Here is an 11,129-nt window from a genome sequence, read left to right as displayed (position 1 = left end):
GTGATGAACTAGCTACTAAGGAACATGCAGATAGTAAAATGTTTAAATTAAGGTGGGTTAATTTAAAATTGAGTTAACATCAAAGTTTCTAGTATAAGTTTCCATCCATGTTTGCACCAATACCTTAATGATATTGGCTGCATTTGCTGGATGGTGTGGGCTTAAGGCATTGTTTCTCATCAGTGTGCAATTATCAGCAAAATCCATTTTTGACTGCAGATTCAATTGCAAATGAGGCACCGAGGCACCGATCTTCCAGCTTTGTCACAAAGGACATGTTTGTATTACACTGAAGACTCTAGAAAGCTTTTATTAGCATTGAACGCAACCCTTCTGGAAATCTTAAGGTGCTGTCTGCTTTTTTTTCCAAGACACTTGCAGAGGTAGTATAAGGTTACATGAAAGTAAACACTTTGTCCCAAGGTCCACTCAGTAGCAGCAGCGGCAACACACACAGTAGGTAAAGCCAGCTTCACTTCATTCAAGGGCAGCCCCTGAATCACGTAAATGTAGCTTCTTCTTATAGTCCTGAATTCCATCACCGTTTGTCTACATTTTGCCAGTGGACCATTTCAGAGGATACCAACTGAGGGTGAGTATGGGCTTTCAATTCATTTACAGAATCTAAATGTACTCAGATTTTTTATTGGTTTACACCAGCACAAAAATACAAATCAACCTCTAAAGTGCTGAAGCGTCAACTGCCAATTTTATGTAACTAATCATCATCTACAGTCCTTCAGCAAGAATGATTATATGGCAATAGGTCATGTATGGCAGACACAATGTTGATATTATGAATATCTGTTCAAACAGGGGAAAAGAAACAACTTTTAATTTTTGCTGTGTTTGAAAATCTTTTACTAAATTCTACACTATCACAAAGAGAAAACTGTTCTACCTTTTGAGCTCACAGGGAGAATGCCAGGAGCTTCACTCAGCCAAGTAAAATAGGACTTAGATAGTGAGTAGCATTCAAAATAAGATTGCTACAGTTCCATTTGAAACTTTAATTTATCACAATACTTAATTTGCAAACACCAGTCCATAAGTAAATCCAATGGTCTGTGACAAAGGTAAAGGTTTGAGATCACAGCTTGTCCATTTCTCATATTTTTTATATTTAAGGAAAAATTCTACTTCTGAAACTGAAGTTAGGATAGTCTGTTCAGACTTTGATTCTATTTACAGACCCTCAGCCACAGTAGATATACTGGTTAATAAGAGTCACAAAGCCTCACTGTAACAAGTCAGCCTCAATATTTTACAGTTTGGCTGCACAGTTTATGCGAAGAAGACTGAAAAAGGAAACCAGTGTGAAATCCATGGGTTTCACTGCAGTCCTCAGCTCCCAAAGGAATTTCATGTAGGCATGATTAGTGGAACTCTATACACAGACCTGCTTTCACATAGAGAATCCTGTCTGTAAATAAAACAAATTGCCAGTCTCTGCTAGCTGAAATGTAATTTGATGTGTATATTCACAGGAATGCATCATTTGATGTAGCTTGCTTGAGGAAACTAGCATTTGGTTGTACTTGTTTTGTAGTCGATTGTATGATCATAATGTATTTATAATTGCAAGGAATGTCTATTTTATTAATAAAAGATCATAATCTAATGAACCTAAGAATTTCCACAGGAAATACAAGCAAATTCATTACTCTTGGATTTTAAGGTAAAAAGAGCACTTCCTTTTAAACAAGTGTTAACAGTACTATTTATTTCCTCAAGAATTCAAGAATGAAGACCTCTGCTTATAAAGTACTGGTGGGACTTCTACTCCTTGAGGCAGTTCTTGCTGCTCCTGCAAGGAATGAGGAGAGAATAGAAAAGCTGAAACGAATACAGATATTACCTGATGATCACTTTGAAGATCTTGACTATGTGAATCAGGAAGCAAGTATCATATATGACTATGAAGAAAGGCAGACCATTAGCGAACCAGAGGTAATGGTTTTAATTTTGTCATTAATGAATAACTAGGTATATAGTGTTTAAAAAAAAATACTTTGAACCTTCTTCAGTTTTATCTGGAATGTATCATTCAATAAGAGACCTTTTTTCACTCTTTTCTAATAAATCTACTTCTTCTTGATGCTACTGCTGTCAATTGCTGGGAATATTTTATGAACTACCCTGTGATGAAGTTGTTTAAAGTCTTAGCGTTAATTCCAGTAGGATTAATCTTGGCCTTAATTCCAGTATGTATCCCTTAAGGAAGAGCTAGATAGACAGGATGAATGACTCAGTTTAAAGATCTAGTTTTAAAATGATATATTGTGTTTATTAAATACATCATGAAATTGTGTTTTACAACCTCAGTATATGTGCAAATTATGATTTTCTCTTCCATTCACAATAAACTAAAGAACTTTTTAATGTTACGGAAGAACATTACTAACTCATGCTACATTGCCACGCGTACCAAATACAATGTGTAATTGATGAAGAGGGTTCAAAGAAACTTTAAAATAATATAGAACTATGATCAAGATTATTTTAGATCACTGATATCTATTTTCATCTTCCCCAAGAAATTGACAATGTATTCAGTTCCCCTAGTGCTAAGTGGCTCACTTGCCTTATGTGGTAATCCGGACCCCGATCTCAACAGTTTGGTTCTGGAATGTATTATCAACAACCATCCTAATGGCACTCAATGTTAATGAATTAAAGGTGGCAGAGTTCAAATCACAGCCTATTTTATGTCCACACACTGCAAACAGCCAGAAGTCTCTGCTTCCCATAGTATCACTTATCTCACCTCAGCCCGAATTCCCATTGCTTCAAACAAGGCTACAAACCAGCAAGACTTAATAAGAAATTAGAACAACTGATAGGTGCATACCTGAGACATTTGATTAAAAATTTATAAATTGTAGGTTGCAAACTTCTTGAGGTAGAGGAACAGACTGCTTGGGACTTCCAAGTTGCAAATAGTTATTGCTCTTCTAAGCAAATCAATGTGACTGCAGAGTGTAACTGAAACTTAATTAAATACTACAAATTTGTACAATAATTACTGCAATGATTACACTCTTGTGGATAAGTATTTTAACCTCATTTGTTATGCATCAATATTAAATGGCGTTAATTAAAAAAGTATGAGGATCCATTTAAGAAACAACCTATATCAATCACAAGTAAAATATAACAATATTTAATGTATTCAAAATGAATTGTAAAGCAAATGAGATCATGAAAAATCTCATGGATCCTGGAACTCCAAAGCATCTCATTGTGTCATTATTATGATATATTAAAAAGTCATGTCATTTTTGGAAGATCCTCAACAATTGAGAAATGGGATTAAATAGTACAAGAAGTGGTAGAAAATATCTCTGATGATCAGGCAAAACAATAAACCTCAAATGAAAGACAATTTCCAGGAATAACATAACTAACACAGTTACTCAAACACGCATAAATACCTCTAAAAATTACCATACTCTTCCAAAAGGACCTTCACTGCCAGGGTAGCTAATAGGCAGCCAAAAATCTCCAAACAAATGTCCTCTAGATAGTAAGGTGGGCATCCATTTTCTACAGTATTTGGAAATATGTCCATCAGCATTTCAGTTATACTTTGAAAATCATTCCATACCAATATATTTCATGATATTATGTAAGAGCACATTATCCAAGAATCTAAGTTTCTTCCTGGATTATTTACACAGATAGCCAATGCTTTAAATATAAACAGATCTAATCCTAAATCTTAACAATGCTGAGATTGCACTGATTTGAGTCAACAATGCCATAGGAAATGGTAGGCATTAGAACACAAACCAAGAAGAGATAAATCATCGGGACTCAAATATAACATCCACAAAAAAGATGACAATGGAGTTTCCCTTTCACTAATCAATATGTTACCTATTAAATTTCCAAACCTTCATAAGCACTTTATGATTACATGTCTGAGCACATAAATCATAGAAAGAAGAAAAAGATTTTATTATTGATCTCTTCATGACTCCAAGACACTCCAAAGCACTTTAAACCCAATGAAAAACGTTTGAGGTGTAGTTACTATTGTATAATCTAAAAAGCAGCAAGTTCTGACAAATCATGATCAATAATTTGTTTTGGTGACATTGACTGAGAGAATATTGGTTAGAACAACAGGACAAACTCCCTCCTCTTTTTGAAAATAGTGCAAATAGATATTTTCCATCAACATAAAAGAGCAGATAATGGCCCAATTAACGTCTTATCTTAAAGAACCCACATCCAAAATTCCAGCACTCCGTCTGTTCTGCACTGGAGTGTTAGCATGAATTTTGTGCTCAAACATCTGGACTGGGACTTGTCATTTCTAGCCACAGGCATGAGTGCTACCCTGAGCAACCACTGAGATACCTTAAAAAATGAATAAACAATGAATACTCATTGGAGAGAAGGAGGATGAGGGGAGATATGATAGAGGTATACAAAATATTAAGAGGAATAGATAGAGTGGATAGCCAGCACCTCTTTCCCAGGGCACCAATACTCAATACAAGAGGGCATGGCTTTAAGGTAATGGGGGGGGAAGTTCAAGGGAGACGTCAGAGGGAGGTTTTTCACCCAGAGGTTGGTTGGTGCATGGAATGCGCTGCCTGGGGTGGTGGTGGAGGCTGATACGTTGGTCAAGTTCAAGAGATTGTTAGATAAGCATATGGAGGAATTTAAGATAGATGGATATGTGGGAGGAAGGGGTTAGATAGTCTTAGGAGTGGTTTGAAGGTCGGCACAACATGGTGGGCCGAAGGTCCTGTATTGTGCTGTATTGTTCTATGGTTCTATGGTTCTATGTCTCAGGTATAGAAACCTTGATGTGAACCATTCTTATTTCATATTATGCTATCACCAGCACTATATTCAACATAAAGAATGACCAAACAAAGGTGTCCAAAATCAACAATACACTCTGGATTTCTTTCTGTGCTAACTTAACACGTTGCTTATGATGTGTTATTTCTCTCCCTCTGCATTGTTGTTCAACTTAGTTAGCTTAAACAGATCAACAGCACCTTTAAAATAGCACAAACAGCACTTCAGAAGTGCATCATGGCTTTAAATGGTACAGATCAGTGTTGCACTGAAGAAGCCAAACCAATTAATGCTTAAAACAAAAACTACAGCAAATTCTTACCCACTTTTGAAAATTCAAAAGTGGAAAAAAATGGAAATGCTTTGTTCCTTCCTTGATAACTGGCTCTTCAATGAATACAAATTAATAATTCAAAGGCTCTTCCTGACAAATATTCATATCCACAATACTACCACTGATACGACCTCATCTTCCAGACTCCAGTCTCAAACTGACCCCAAGAACAATGAGCAGAACTAAACAACCTGAGCTCGTCAAATATATCACTTCACCCAGCCATGCTAAATGCTCCTCAAGATTAATGGTAAACTAACACAGGCAGATTTTTAAAAATCACTACTGACTTTATGTACCAATTGCACAAATTGTTGAGAGGCAGATTGCTTTTCAAAAAAGAGATCTTAGTGTTGCTGCCAATGTAAGTAAAATAACTTGGATGCTTTCCCATATTAACTGCTGTCCTTTAATGATAATTTTCAATTAAAGATGATTGTTACCATCAGTTATAGTGATTATACTCCTTGTAGTGGATCAAGATGCTGAAATTAAATTAATAACTGAAAGTCTTATCAACAAACATGCCAGCTGAGGCAGAATTTTGGATAGATTTATAGATAGTAAGAGAATTAAGGGACATGGGGTTGGTGCAGGGAAGATGACTCTGATCTTATTGAATGGTGGAGCAGCACAAGGGTCAAATGGCCAATTCTTCATCCTATTTCATATTCTTATTTTCACTCTCTCATTTCTATATCAGAAGGTTATGGGCTCCACTGAAGAGTTTTAATGAAAAGAATGGTGAATATTGAAGTACAGAATTGAAAATGTTTTTTGAATTGTGCTAAATTCCCTAAAAGGACCCAAGGCAATAATGAAGTATCCTGAAACTAAAACAGTTCATCTGAGCATTAAGATCACCATATTGCTCAAATACATGTTAACCCAGTCTCATTATAGTAACAATACAACAGTACTTATGCTATAGGACTTGAGGGAGTTTAAGAAACTCACATCAGATTCTTATTTCTGATGCTTAGTCGGAGTTTGGTTCTGTAATATGGACCATTCCTGTCCAAATATCCAATCCAGACCAAATACTGTTAATTTATTAATGTTATATGTATATTGCAATAAAAAATGTTTTGATTTACCAGATTGTAGCATTATCCAGATCAAAAACAGTACACCTGTTAGAAATCAGTGACACAGAAGGAAGCCACTTAGACCAACTTGTTCAAACTGGACAAAGAAGAGTCTAATTCGACTCCACAACCTGCAACCTTATAGGTCTTGCATTTCAATCCACTTCCAAGAATGCCTCCATCACCCTTTCAGCCATTGATATCTCACCCATCAGCGTCTGGGTGAAAACCTTCTCCTTGACTCCCCTCTAATCCTTTTATCAATTACCTCAAAGTTCTATGTTCCTCGCTATTGGCAACAGAGGTTAATTACAAATAACAAAATACTATTTTTGGTACTGCTTGGGACTTATTCAAGAGTGGAGTATCACTGTACCAATACACATCAAATGGGAGGCCACTTCCCTGGAAGGGTAATGTCAAAGAATCACTCTACCAGGATGCTGGGTGATAGCCAGTATGAAGAAGTGGTTATCTCCCTTCTACACTTTTAATCCAGAAGAAGGGTCTGAACCCGAAACATTGACTGCCCACTTCCCTCCACAGATGCTGCCTGACCTGCTGAGTTCCTCCAACAGTTTGTTTTTTTGCTCCAGATTCCAGATTCCAGCATCTGCAGTCCCTTGTGTCTCCTGGATTATGTACTCATTTCTGGTTTCTGTGTATTCATTATTATAAACAATCTTTAAGCTCTTGGTGAAAAGCTTGTGGATTCAAATCCCACATGTTTAACACAAAAATCTAAGATGTCCCTCCTAGTGTAATTTTTTAAAAAGTGTGCTGTCAAGTAACTCCCTTTTGGCTAAGACATTAAATCAAGTTCTTTTCTTCCCTCTCAAATCCTGCAACATTAATTTGAGGTATCCCTGTCTTAATTTGCAAAAGACAGTATCAGTTACACAAATTCAAACTGTGCTATGATCGGAAAAAAAAGCACATAGATCTGATGTCTTTCAGAATGTCCAGAGTTTTCACTTGTAAACCTAATAAGGTATGAAGATCTGTCAAAGACCAGGGATTCATGCATTATTGACAGATATATTTTCATGGCAGAAATACATTTGCAAAGGTATTTGACAATACCAATAACTAAACAGCACTAATATCTCTGATAGCAAGCCCAATGTTCATCCCCCAACCTGCAAAACTAAAACAGATTATCTGGTCTTTGTCTTTTGTGATAACTTACTGTGAGCAGATTGGCTGACCACTTTGTACATTGCAACAAACTGAGGTTATGAAAAGTGGTACATATGTACAAGTATTTCTTTCTTGTTTGGGTGTAAGGTTGGAATAACCTTCTCCAGTTTATCTTATTACTTCAGTTTTTTTGCTGTGGGATGTTATGCCAAGTTTAGGGGCTTGATTATTGGCATTTTTCCACAACATTATAGAAATACACCTTCAGGCATTCAAAGGCATCAATTGCTAAGGCACAGAGCCTTGGTCTTTAGCTGATATCTTTCTAGATCTAAGAGTGAACTCCTGGAAGATCCTTAAAGTCATGGTAATTTGAATTGAATTCTTTTTTCAAGGAGGCTTTGAGAACATCCTCTAAGCATTCATGAAGAACATTTATGATAAAGACCATAGAACCATAGAACAATACAGCACAATAGAGGCCCTTCGGCCCACTATGTTGTGCCGACCTTCAAACCACACCTAAGGCTATCTAACCCCTTCCTCCCACATATCCCTCTATTTTAAATTCCTCCATATGCTTATCTAACAATCTCTTGAATTTGACCAACATATCAGCCTCCACCACCACCCCAGGCAGTGCATTCCATGCACCAACCAATCTCTGGGTGAAAAACTTCCTTCTGACGTCTCCCTTGAACTTCCCACCCATTACCTTAAAGCCATGCCCTCCTGTATTGAGCACTGGTGCCCTGGGAAAGGGGCGCTGGCTGTCCACTCTATCTATTCCTCTTAATATTTTGTATATCTCTATCATGTCTCCCCTCATCCTCCTTCTCTCCAATGAGTAAAGCCCTAGCTCCTTTAGTCTCTCCTCATAATCCATACTCTCTAATCCAGGCAGCATCCTGGTAAATCTCCTCTGCACCCTTTCCAACACCTCCACATCCTTCCTATAATGAGGCGACCAGAAATGGACACAGTACTCTAAGTGTGGTCTAACCAGAGTTAGACAACACTTTGTCTAAGTGTGTCTATGTGTAAGACAAAATTTCAGTTTGAACAACTGAATCTGGTTCCTGCACCAACTAATTCTTAGGTCAGGAGACACAAGAGACGGCAGATGCTGGAATCTGGAGCAACAAACAATCTGCTGGAGGATCTCAGTGGGTTGAGCAGCATCTGTGAGGGGGAAAGGAATTATCAATGTTTTGGGTCAAAACCTTACATTAGGATGATTCTTAGGTCAGATTGGTCTTTGCAAGCAGTATGACTAAGCATCATGCCATCAATACAATCTAATCGAAACACATTTTGAAAGGATGTAGTCATATATGTGAATCATCCTTTGTTGCATCTCAGAAGCAACAGAGGAGAGACTATTAAAAAAGACACAATATAAAATAGGTTAAGCTAGTGGAGAAAATATGTACAGCTCCTCTTAATGTTATGTCCAAGTTAAAAGGTGTAAGCTAAAAACAGAATCCTGCTGCTAAGCCTTATTAAAACCCAATCATAATGAGTGACCAACTTAATACTGCCTTTCACAATCTCTATATGCTTCAATGGATTTTACAACTGATAAAACTTTGCAATGTTGTGACAGAAACAAACTGAATTCTGGCATACCTTTAAGACTGAGCAGCATAACCTTAAAAGTAGCTTAACTTTAAATAAGAATGGAATTAAAGCTAGTCTTGAAATGGTTATGATGAAACAAGAAGATTGTTGTAAAACCCCAAATTTCCTTTGGGGAAGGAAATCTGCCATCTTCATCCCATCTGGCCTCATTCTGACTCCTGACCACAACATGGTTGGCTTTTAATTGCTTCCTCTATTCAAAGGCAATTAAGGATGGGCAATCCATGCTAACATTGCCAGCGATGTACACATCCAGCACTTTAAAGAATTAACTAAGCAATTTTAAGGTAGATATATTTACTTTAATAGATGCTTCTTACACAAACTGTGCACAATATACCTCTGAGTTTCTTTTAAAACAGAACTGTTTTTTCAAACAGACCTTTCCAAATATGTTCTATGTGTATTAGGGGTGCATTAAATGATTCAGCAGATCACAAAGGAGAGCAAAACTACAGTGATTCTGTTTGAAAAGGTGAGAAAGCTGATCTGGTAGAACATTAATTTGCTGAAAATACATTGTGGAAGTACAGGACTTAGTTTGAAAAAAAAATCCCAGCAATGATTGAACATACAAATGCCAGTTTTCGAGACGAGCAGGTTCCAAAGAATCTTATCCATTTTCTAATATCCTTTGCTTTCAGACCCAGTGGCTCTCTTTACATCCTGGAAAGTGGAGATAATCATAAGTTAATCAAGTTATTCAATATGCAGGAAATCAGGCTTCAGCTTTGTTGGGCACTGAAGTAATCATCTATGACCTCATCTGCATTCATGTACAAAGGCCTGTCCTCCAGCACTAAATCCATGGGTTTAGCTCCCTTAGCACAAGTAACAAGCAGCTGGTTGTCAAATTGTAAGGCACTTACTCGTCTTTATATATACGTCTGGTTCTATCATGATAAGTCCCATAACCTACAGGCATTTAACTAAAAAATAAACAAGTCAAAAATGGGCTGCTCGGAAAATTTTTCATTTGCAACAGTTGTTCGAAGGAAACAATAGAAAAAATAATAAATTCAAAGGCAAAATATTTTATCAAGAACATATAAATATGTAACTTGCTTTCTGGTATTTCACTGTGTATTTCTATGTACATGTGACTATAAATAAATATCTTAAATATCTTAATATGATTGGTCCTTGTGGTAAATCAGGACCATAATTCACTTTAATGCACCATTGCATGTTTGTGTATTGACAACTAAACTAATAATTTTTTCAAATACTTTAAAATTGTGAAGAACATTATGCATAAGTTTTGCACGATTGGGCATTGCTGTGCCTATCACACAGATGGACGCAGCTGTCATTTTGACTCGAGGTTATTACTACCACTTCTACAAAATGAGAAATCATACACTGAGAAAAGTAAAAGCAATGATCAGTCTACAACCAGTCAGAAACATATTACACCGAAAGAGACCATTCAGTTCATCATCCCTCGAACATGTCTTCAAAAGAACTATTCATTTGGTCCCACTCCCCAGCATTTTCCAGATACCGTTGAAAATATTTCCTTTTCAAATATATATCCAATTTAATACGTGTTAAACACTGGACACACAAGAGGCTGCTGGGATCTCGAGCAACAAACATTCTTCTGGAGGAACTCAGTGGGTCGAGCAGCATCTGTGGGGAGAAAGGAATTGTCAACGTTTTGGGTTGAAACCCTGCATCAAAACCCTGTAGAACACTTCCGCTAGCTGATAGAATCCATGTGGAATTGGCATCATAATTCTCACCTACATGCAGAAAGGAGAGAGGAAAAAGACAGAAACTGACAACTCACCTCACTGCTTAAGTGGATTTTAAGATTCTATCCATGGTCATCACCAAATAAGTCAAATCTGCTCTGTGGCTAGTCATACACCTGGATCGGACATATGCCATACTTGGTAGGAAGAGCTCAAAGAGCCTTTTGTTATTCAGGAATTTAAACAAATATGCAGGGCCAGGATAAGGACTTTACCAAAACTATATTCTGTTTTCCTCGATGTACTTAGGTATGGAATAATCTGCCTGGGTGGCACGCAAACACTGTATCTCAGTAAATGTGACAATAATTAAGCAATGCCAATACTAATTATCAGAATATTGAACACATA

At 36.9% G+C, this 11,129-nt stretch overlaps 1 long non-coding RNA gene across 1 annotated transcript; it reads left to right on the top strand.

The window, feature by feature from the left end:
• The first annotated feature begins 470 nt into the window (after nucleotides 1-470).
• LOC127578246 (uncharacterized) lies at nucleotides 471-9,690 on the top strand. The gene is made up of 3 exons (XR_007957501.1): nucleotides 471-592; nucleotides 1,735-1,950; nucleotides 9,666-9,690. It is a non-coding gene; the product is annotated as an uncharacterized LOC127578246 (long non-coding RNA).
• Nucleotides 9,691-11,129: the final 1,439 nt, after the last annotated feature.

Source organism: Pristis pectinata, chromosome 15 (genome assembly GCF_009764475.1).
Source record: "Pristis pectinata isolate sPriPec2 chromosome 15, sPriPec2.1.pri, whole genome shotgun sequence".
Classification (NCBI taxonomy): Eukaryota; Metazoa; Chordata; class Chondrichthyes; order Rhinopristiformes; family Pristidae; genus Pristis; species Pristis pectinata.
Note: the sequence above shows the minus strand (reverse complement) of the source record. Positions and strands in the feature narration are given on the sequence as shown.